The 10,056-nt window shown below is 31.8% G+C and overlaps 1 long non-coding RNA gene across 1 annotated transcript; it reads left to right on the plus strand.

Moving 5' to 3' along the window:
- The first annotated feature begins 251 nt into the window (after nt 1–251).
- Nucleotides 252–6,888, plus strand: LOC106469867. The gene is made up of 3 exons (XR_002612932.1): nt 252–1,091; nt 2,965–3,033; nt 6,641–6,888. It is a non-coding gene; the product is annotated as an uncharacterized LOC106469867 (long non-coding RNA).
- The last annotated feature ends 3,168 nt before the right edge of the window (nt 6,889–10,056 follow it).

Raw genomic sequence — 10,056 nt, forward strand, 5'->3', positions numbered from 1 at the left:
GCTGCCACTGTTGCAGGCTTTCTTGCAACCGCTGTTGTTTCTCTTCTTGTATTGCTGCCATCAAATTTGCTAAGCTGTAGTTTGATTTGCCACTACTCGTTTCCATCTTCTTCTTCCTTTTTTTTTCCGTTCCACTCTCTGACACCAATCTGCTATGTCTGTGTTCGTTTGTTAATTTTTCGTAGAAATTCTTTCCTAGAAACTTCTGCGATACAAGTCCTTTCTTAAATAAAACTAGTTTATTCTTTCTCAATTCAACTTTACAATACACTTATTTTCCACAGTCACTAACTTAAACACATGCTATAATTCACAACGAACTATTCACGCACTTTACATACCGTGGTTATCAGTGTCTATAACTTCAGTCTCGCTCTCTGCTACTCCAGTTCCCAACGATCATCTCCTTTGTCTGGCGCACTTATATACAATCTAAAACGCGCGCGTAGAACGCACTAGCGTCTTCGCGAATCTTCTAGACACTAATCACGTGTTACCAGAGTCACGTGACTTCCGCTGTCGTTACAGAGCCTTATTTCAACATGTGAATCTGAAATGTTAAAATGCAATTTATGGTTTCATTCCTCACTGTAGTCCTTATTTTAACCATTAATTGTATACTTTATTTCTGTTCAATATCCCACACTATTTTCATTTTCGATAATTTCTTCAACAATGGATGGCAGCAAATTTTACAGTGTATATTAAAACAATCTTTTCATTCAATAAATAAAGTATCTGTCACTAGAATATAGGTACGGGAATGAATTCTGGTTAAGAAGTTAGCACATAGAATTACATACAAAAGTTGTAATTGTTTTCAAACGAGACCTAAAACTCGAGCACTTTAGAATAGTTCACTATTCTTCTTCAGGAGAATAAAAGGAATAAAGATAAAGTGATTAAAAATCAGTCCAACTAACCTGACATTTTAAACAAATGATAGATTTATAAATGTTTCCATACCAGTTTCTTTATACATGTAAAAACATTAAGTAATGATTATTTTATTTTTAATAGATCTTTCTTGTAGACCTGGAGCTAGTAAGCCATAAAGATTACTGTTGCCATGTGATGACATTTCATTATGAGTGAGTTAATCTTTAGTGTTTGTAGTGGATTTTACTTTTTTTTTTAAATACTTTATTTCTTGGACTACCATGTTTTCAAATGCATTCTGGACTCTCCCTCTACTGAAAAATACCAGCTCACATAACCAAATGTAGCTCAGCCTAACCTAATCTAACTTATCCAAATCTAATATGACCTAACCTTAAAAAATTCAGAATAAGTATTGGTAAAAAATAATTTAAGATGACATTTTGTATATAATGAAGAGCAGAATTCAGTTTCTGAACAACTAGCTTTGCAGAAGAATGATAACATTATATGGTTTGGCATCTAATTAAGAAGGGTGACAGTTTTTATTACTAGGTTTGTAGAAGAATTATGATAGGATACTGTCTTACATTCAATTAAGAAGGGTGACAGTTTTTATTATTAGGTTTGAAAAAGAACGGTGACAGGATACTGTCTTACATTCAATTAAGAAGGGTGACAGTTTTTATTATTAGGTTTGTAAAAGAACGGTGACAGGATACTGTCTTACACTCAATTAAGAAGGGTGACACAGTTTTTATTATTAGGTTTGTATAAAAATGGTGATATGGTAGTGTCTTACGTTCAATTAAGAAGGGTGACAGTTTTTATTATCCTTCACAAAAGAAGAGTGGTGAAACAGTACTGTTTACTATCTCTTGAAGAATGAAGTGTAACATAATATTTATCACTATTATGTGAAGAGGAAAGATTGCTAATACTTATTACCAGTTACTGAAAAACAATGTTAACATAAAATTAATTGCAACTTTTTGAAAATTAAAAGAAAAACATTATTAGTAATAAAATGAGCAGGTCTTACACACTAGAAATAAAATGGGAAATGCATCAAAGATAAAAAGAGCCGTGTTTCAGGAACTGAAAAGTTAAAGTGCTATTTTATGTTTTTAGACTACTGTGTGTTTTGGTGCATTCTGGATTCTCCCTCTACTGAGAAGCTTTTGAAGAACATAAACATAAGCTTGCATAACCAAAGGTAGCTTAGCCTAACCTAACCTCACAAATATTCAGAAGAACTTAAACCTGACATAACATATACATTATCTTTAGGTTTCAATGTAGATAGAATAAGTGTATTCGGAAACATTTGAACCTTGTAAATAAAATGTTTTGTGTTTTGTCAACCATCTTCATTTTTGTTATTAAAGAATTGTAGTTGAGTATTTGTACTTTTTTTTCAAAAATAATGGGTAAATTAAAACTTTACATGGACCTTATGCTTGTAATATGAAAAACCTATGGCGTTAAACTTAAATATTTATTATTAGTTATTATGTAAAGTGTTCCAGAGAAGGAAAAACAACCTTTTCTTTTTTAATTCCCTGCCATCTAGTGATTGTAATATTGACAAGATGGTGTAAGATGAGAATTGTGTCTTTTCAACTATGTGTTATTGTCATAACCTTAAAGTAAGTTTTTTAAATTGAGAAATCTGTAGCATATAAATATGTCGAAAAAATACCAACTTGTGTTCTTCTTCATTGAAAGAACATTTTGGAAAAGTTTTTCAAAACTTTTAATAGTACTTTAACTCTTTGTTTTGAAAAAGTTACCAGAGGTTTCATGCTATTCATTAATACATTATACATTTTTGTTTACATCCAGATCTTGTCCAGTGTGTCTAACAAACCATATTTATGTTTATCTGTTTAAAGCATGATTGCTGAAACCCAAAAACTATACTCATAGGATTTAGTGGTAAGGAAAAATATCCATTTTTCTCTTCTTGATGTAACAGAGCTATAATGTTCCTAGTAGTAGTACAGTACAGTAAAAAAATGAATAGCCCATTGCTTTGTGAGCCTTTATTTATTATTATAGAAAAACTATATATTATATTCCTAGAATACACTGTGGCTCCCATACCTGTGAATTTCATTAGAGATGGAAAGGCCCAACATGTGCCCTGATACTGTATGTAAATTAAAATTTACCTAATCTGTAATATGTTGGATTAATGTTAAGTCACAATGTAAAAAGTGTATATATAGCTACAAACAGGGCTGTAGCCAGACTGATGCAGAAAAAGCAATAGCTTCCTTGCTTTTTCCCAAAAACTGGGGGCCCCCTATAAGGAAAATTGTAACATTGGAAACAAACAAAATGTCATCAATAGGAAAGCAACCCAAATAAGTCAACAAAAGGGCCCCAATCAGTTTTTTTAATTGCTCTGTGCATTATGAATTATTTAAAAATTGGTGTGTGCATCTCCCCAGTTCTGTAGAGACAGCCCCCCAGCTGGGGGCCCCACTAAAAAGGGGTAAAAGGGGCCCACTTTATACCTTATCCTCAAAATAAAATTTTATAGTTATGCAATGTTCTGCTGTAATACTTTTTCTGTGTAAAGGGGGGGCCTTTATGTGACAAAAATTCATTTGGAGTAAGAGGCCCCTTTGAGAGTTTGCCTCCTCACTCTTTCAGCACTGGATACAGCCCTGTGCAAATACAACTACTTGATAGTAACAATATTTATTATAGGTGTTGTATTCTTGATGCTAAAATTTAGTCTTTGTCTTAGGTCACAATCCACTGTCAGAATGTCCAGTAACCTGGGCCAGCTAGTAAAATTAGGGCATTGCCCCAAAATAAAGATCCATTGTCAGAATCCTGGATCACAATTTATTGTCAAAATATCCAGTTCACCAAACCAGCCAATAAAATTATGTTATCATCTTAGGTCACAAGCTTGTGTCAGAATGTCCAGTTTATTGGCCAAGACAGTGTAAGCTTGGCTATTTACCATATTTATTATAAAAATGCTCTATATTTTATCACATTTATGGTATTAGGTAAAATTAAGAAACTTGTAGTTACATAACTGTGCCTGATTTTACTTTCTCAAAACAACAACAACAGAGGTTTAATATGGGAAAATGGGTGTTGTATAGACCTAACATTTAATCAATCACTGAGATAAAAGTTTCTGATTTCTCAAACAAACATTATTATGGGATGTTTTAAGTAAGTTTGTCGCTTCAATGGAAAGTAATTTACTTTATATTTTTATCTGTATACAGATTTGTAATAATGGCATTCCTCTTGACCATGTGTCAAGAAAAGTTCAAACATGGGAACCAAATTGGCAACAAAAATAAAATTTTTAACCCGAGTTGGCACAGAATACTAAAATATGAGTAAATGATGTTCAGAGTTTGGTGAAAGTGTTTTTCCTACAAAATAAGCCATATTTTCATGCAATGTGTAGTTTCTCTGTGAAAACCAAAAGTTATTTCTTTATATTGTCATTGATGAATTTAACAGACATTTAATTTGAAATTATTATTATTACAGACTCAATTATGAGGTATAAGTATGAACTTTTATTTGGGGAAGGGACAATTGAAAAAGAACAATTATTATGTTGATTTATGTTGTTTTTGTATTACCTTCAGTAATGGGGTAAATAATTCCAGAAATAATTATGACACAGTAAGATATCTGGATATTCATGGGGATGAAATATAGCGTGTATAAAATCAGAGCCAAAGCTACTTGAAAACAATATGATTATTCAAAGATGCATTATGGAAGGGGTAACATTTTGGACCATGGTTTTTTTGGGAATAAAAATTCGCATAAGAACTTGTCTACTCAGTTAGTTGCTGAAAAATATTTTAATGTAATGTTCTTGACCAAATATAATGTATTTACATTAATATATTGAGAGTCTCATCATTTGTGCCGTAAACATTTTAAGTGTTACAGATGGGACATATTTTGTGACCAAAGTCTACAAGTTTAAAAAACAAGCACCTGCATGAAAAAATTTTAACCTCTTCATTTAGATTTTGCTATATGTAATAAAATTCTAAACTTTTTATATGATATTGCAAAGCATCTTTTATCAGACTCTCCAAAACATTTTCCACAACTGTTGTAAAACTAATATGCCTATAAAATACCGAGATAATTTTTATCACCTCTTTGGAAAGAAGAGCCAACTTCCAATCTTCTGGCATCTGCCCACTATTCAAGAACTTTTGTCATCATCAGGTAACTGATGATGACCAAACCTTGTTGAGACGTTGTACATTTGATGTTACGTTAAACTCATATTAAAGTTTTTCTTCATTACCCATTCAAGCCGTCTCCAACCATTAAAACTCTCTTGATATTTTATAATTTTTTAAATTTCTTAAATTTGTGATGCTTTTCTTTAATTTTATCCCCTATACCCTTTGTGAGCCAACATGGTTTTCTACTTGCAGTCACCCTTTTCTTTCTATAAAAAAATACATTTATATTAAATATTTAAAAACATCCCACATTGAATCAGTGTCTCCAAGTAACACAATTGCCCTATTCATAACAGATAATTCGTGTCATATCCTTTCAAAATTAGGTTTTTTACAATTTGTAACCAAAATATCATTATTTCTGAATCCATATGCAAGTTGCTAACCAATTAATCATAAGACTCATTAAATTATTACGTTCAGTTATTCTCACATGAGGCTTTTGTGGTTGGAATAATTAAAAATAGTAACAATTGAAAACAGTGGTTTTGATTAGTTAATTATTGTCATGAGTTGTGATGCTAATAGATGAAGCCAAACAACATCAATTAATCGAAAATAATGAGAAATTGTAATGGCAGTTTTTTGAGTACATGGAATAATTGAAAACAGTAAGTTTAATTATTGAACTGGTGTATTTAAGTGTTTTACACTCACAAAAAGAAAACCTATCATTCTTTAGGTATTTGAAGAACTTGTAGCATTTTGTCACAATTTAATTCATAATTTAAACAACTCTATTTATTCAAGTAAGTTTAATTAGGTGATTATTTTCACGATTTAACAGTACCTTTGATTAAACAAGTTAACTGCCCAGTTTTACTGGTAAAATAATTTCTGCCTGAAACTTCCACTTCAGTATTTTTTGCACTAAACTGGTTTCTGGATACAAGGTTCATTTTAATACTCTCTGTACAAACAACCAGTATGCTGTAAATGAAATGGCACTGATGTGGACTGAGAGATAGACTTGTGAGATCACAATATTAAAACAGTTCCACGTGTGATAATGGCATTTTGTTAAATATCAGAGATAAAATATAATCAGATTTATGTCATGTAAAGTAGTAAAATAAAAAATGTATTTTGCAAAACAATTTCTATGTTCCAAGAGTCAGCTGCAGGAACAAAATGATGTTGATTGTCTAGCTAATCAGAATTATTGATACATTGAAATATATCAATTGCTTAACAGAGCAAAACTACAGCAGAAACAAGCTTATGAAACAAACATTCTCTAATTAAAGAGATGTAATGGATAAAATGTTTGTTCATTATTATTATACTTACCTATTGACAGTACAAGAAGCCACTGTAGGTAGATTTTGTTGATTGGTGCATCATCTAACAACAGTTGCTTTCTGCCATGTTAATTGGCATTAAATTAACCTTAATCTTTTGATTGTCTTAGTGACAAGATATGTGTGTTTACAAACATGATTAAATATTGTTGTCTTCTGGTGCACAAACAGACAAGTAACATGTTCATGTCTTGACTTTTACAGAATACCAAAGGAATGGAGAAGAGACCACAATGGATCTAGATGATTTGACACGAATATTGGCAATCATCAAATATTTTCTGCTTATTTTGTTAAATGTAAAAAAAAAAAAAAAAACTTACTTACCAAAAATAGTAGATGGTGCTAATTCTTTAGTTAAACAGTTGCAGCAAATTATTTAGAAAAATATGGCGTACTTGCAAATATGTAATAATTGCTCATGGGTAACAATAAACATTGTTTAACCATGACTTGTTGTGACATAAAATTTGATTTCTGTAGGCAAATATTCTGAATAGCTTAATTGTGAATAATATCAAAGACATATCAAAGGACATTATTTTTATTTTGTGGGAGAAATAACAAGGTTGTGGAGAGTGAGAATGATTTGATTGTAATGATGGGCAAAGAACTTAAGATTTTGACTGAATGTTTTAAAATGGAGAAAATATCAAATAATGTCTACAGTAACTCCAGCCTTGTTTCCTTACTATTTTTACAATCCCTATGTAACATAACATTTTGGGACAACATGGTACTTATTGGTCAATCTCGGTTGTTCTATCCTTTAAACTAAACTAAATTAAAATAAAAAAAAATAATTAAAGCCAGCCCTTATCATTCATACACTTATCAAGCTTTCATTTAAAGTCACTTAAATTTATTGCCTCCACAACATCTGAAGGCAACCCATTCCAAAGGCCAACCACCCTGTCAAAAAAAAAAAAAACTCAGTTGAAGCTGACTCCTATCTTACCAAAATTTATATTTGTGTCCCCTAGCTCTACATTCTCACTGTTAAGTATGAAAAGAATGATGCATAAACACTATCAATTCCCTTTACAATCTTCAATACTTCAATCAGTTCCCCCTTAACTCGTATTTTTTCAAGAAAAAACAATTTGTAAGATTTCAGCCTCTCCTTGTATGACAACCCCTCCATTCCAGGCACCATTCTAGTAACCCTTTACAACAATTCAATGTACTTCCTAAGGTAAGGAGCCAAAGACTGAACACAATATTCCAAATGTGGCCTAATCAGTGACCTATACAATGAAAGTATAACCTCTTTAGACTTGTATTCAGTAGTTCTGTAGATTAAACCTAAAATCCTATTTGCCCTACCATTAGCAACAGTGCACTGCTTGGATGGCTGATCAACTATTACACCAAGATCCCTTTTTTTTCATGATACTTGTTAACATTATTCCCATCCAAATTATACATATAATTCAAACTATGATAACCCATATGCATTTGTTATAATTAAAACCCATTTGCCATTTATTTGCTCAACTCATGAAATGATCTAAATTCTTTTGTAACTCAGCAGCATCTTCTTCACAGCTAGCAACACCCAAGACCTTAATATCATCTGCAAATTTAAGTAATTTATTGACTATTCTTTCATCTGTGTCATTGATGCAAATCAAAAAGACAAAGGTCCATTTGTAACAACCTTCTGCTTTCTTCCATCCAGCCACTCTTCTATCCAATTTGCACACCTATAGAGAGAATTTTATTTACAAAAAATTTCAAAAGATTTGTAAGGCAAGATTTTCCCTTAGTGAAACCATGTTGACTAACCAATAAAATTTTAAACTTTGATAAATTACTTTACATAGCATCTTCTATCAGACTTTTCCAAAACTTTTCCCACAACTGATGTGAGACTAATGGGTCTGTAAATACTGGGACAATTTGTATCACTTCTCTTGAAAAAGAGGAGTTACGTTAGCTAACTTCCAATCCACTGATACATGCCCACTATTCAAGGACTTAGAAAAAACAGTAGCGAGTGGCTCACATATCCAATCTTTAACCTCTTTCAAAACCCTTGGGGAAGTATTATCTCGCTCAGGAGTCCTGTTGTTTTTTAAACTTCTCAGTTATTTCGTAATCAGCTCAAAATTAATGCAGTCATCTTTTTCAACCTTGTTTCCATATATCAACTGTTCAAGATGTGGAATATTGGTTAAATCTTCATTAGTAAAAGCTTAAGAAAAGTAGAATTTAATAACTCAGCCATCTCATAATTATCAGATACTAGCCTTCCTTTATCATCCCTCAAGGTTCCTACCCCCCCAACCTAACATTTTGTTTACACTTATTTAAAGAAATTCTTACTTTTAATGTTTGCATATTCAACCAACCTTTTTGATTTCCTGTTTCATACCAATTTAAATTTCTTAAATTATGATGCTTTTTTAATTTTATCTCTTATACTTTTTATGAGCCCACTTGGTTTTTTACTTGCAGCTACCATTTTTTCTATAAGGAATATCTTTACCTTGAATATTTAAAAATGTGTCTTTAAAAAATTTCCACATCTATTCAGTGTCTCCAAATAACTCAGCTGCCCAATTCACAACAGCTAATTCTTGTCACATCCCTTCAAAATTTGCTTTTTTAAATTTCTAACCAAAATACCATTATTCCTTATCTCCATATGCAGCAAAACATTGAACCTAATAGAGCAATGATCACTTGCTCTCAGATATTTTCCAATTTTCACCATCTCAATCATTTCTATATTTGAATAGAGTTGTTTAAAAATTTGTTTAACAACAAGTAAAAAGCTTGGAATGGTCTATTCTTTCATTGGGTGTGTGTCTGTGAGCCAGACCAGTTTCGGAGAATTCCACTCCTCATTAGTGACCCTGGACACTACCACCAATGAAATATCAGACCAAACCAAGCCTTTATAGTAGTGAGGTGAGCATTATCAGTACTATTTTTACTAATATTTCCTACATAAACATCAGTACCAGTGTTAAAAGTAGTATTGTAACTAACGTGTCATACATAAACATCAGTCTCTGTGTTATCATCAGTATTGTTACTAATGTGTCATACATAAACATGAGTACCAGTGTTATCAGTAGTATTGTTACTAACATCCTACATAAACATCAGTGTCAGTGTTACCATTAGTATTGTAACTAACGTGTCATAGATAAACATCAGTACCAGTGTTATCACTAGTATTGTAACTGACGTGCCATTCATCAACATCGGTGTCTGTGTTATCAGTAGTGTTGTTACTAATATGTCCTACATAATCATCAGTTCCTATGTTATCAGCACTATTGTTATTAACATGTCTTACATATACACCAGTACCTATGTTATCAGTATCATTGTTACTAGCATGTTCTACATAAACATGAGTACCAGTGTTATCAGTAGTATTGTTACTAACTTGTTGTACATAAACATCAGTGCCAGTGTTATCAGTAGTATTATAACTAATGTGCCGTACATAAACAGCAGTACCAGTTTTATCAGTAGTATTACTACTAACACCCTACATAAACATCAGTCCCAGTTTTATCAGTAGTGTTGATAGTAACATATCCTACATAAACACCAGTATCAAGTGTTATCATTAGTATTGTTACTAACGTGCCCTACATAAT

The sequence above is a fragment of the Limulus polyphemus genome, unplaced genomic scaffold (genome assembly GCF_000517525.1).
Source record: "Limulus polyphemus unplaced genomic scaffold, Limulus_polyphemus-2.1.2 Scaffold3694, whole genome shotgun sequence".
In the NCBI taxonomy this organism is placed as follows: Eukaryota; Metazoa; Arthropoda; class Merostomata; order Xiphosura; family Limulidae; genus Limulus; species Limulus polyphemus.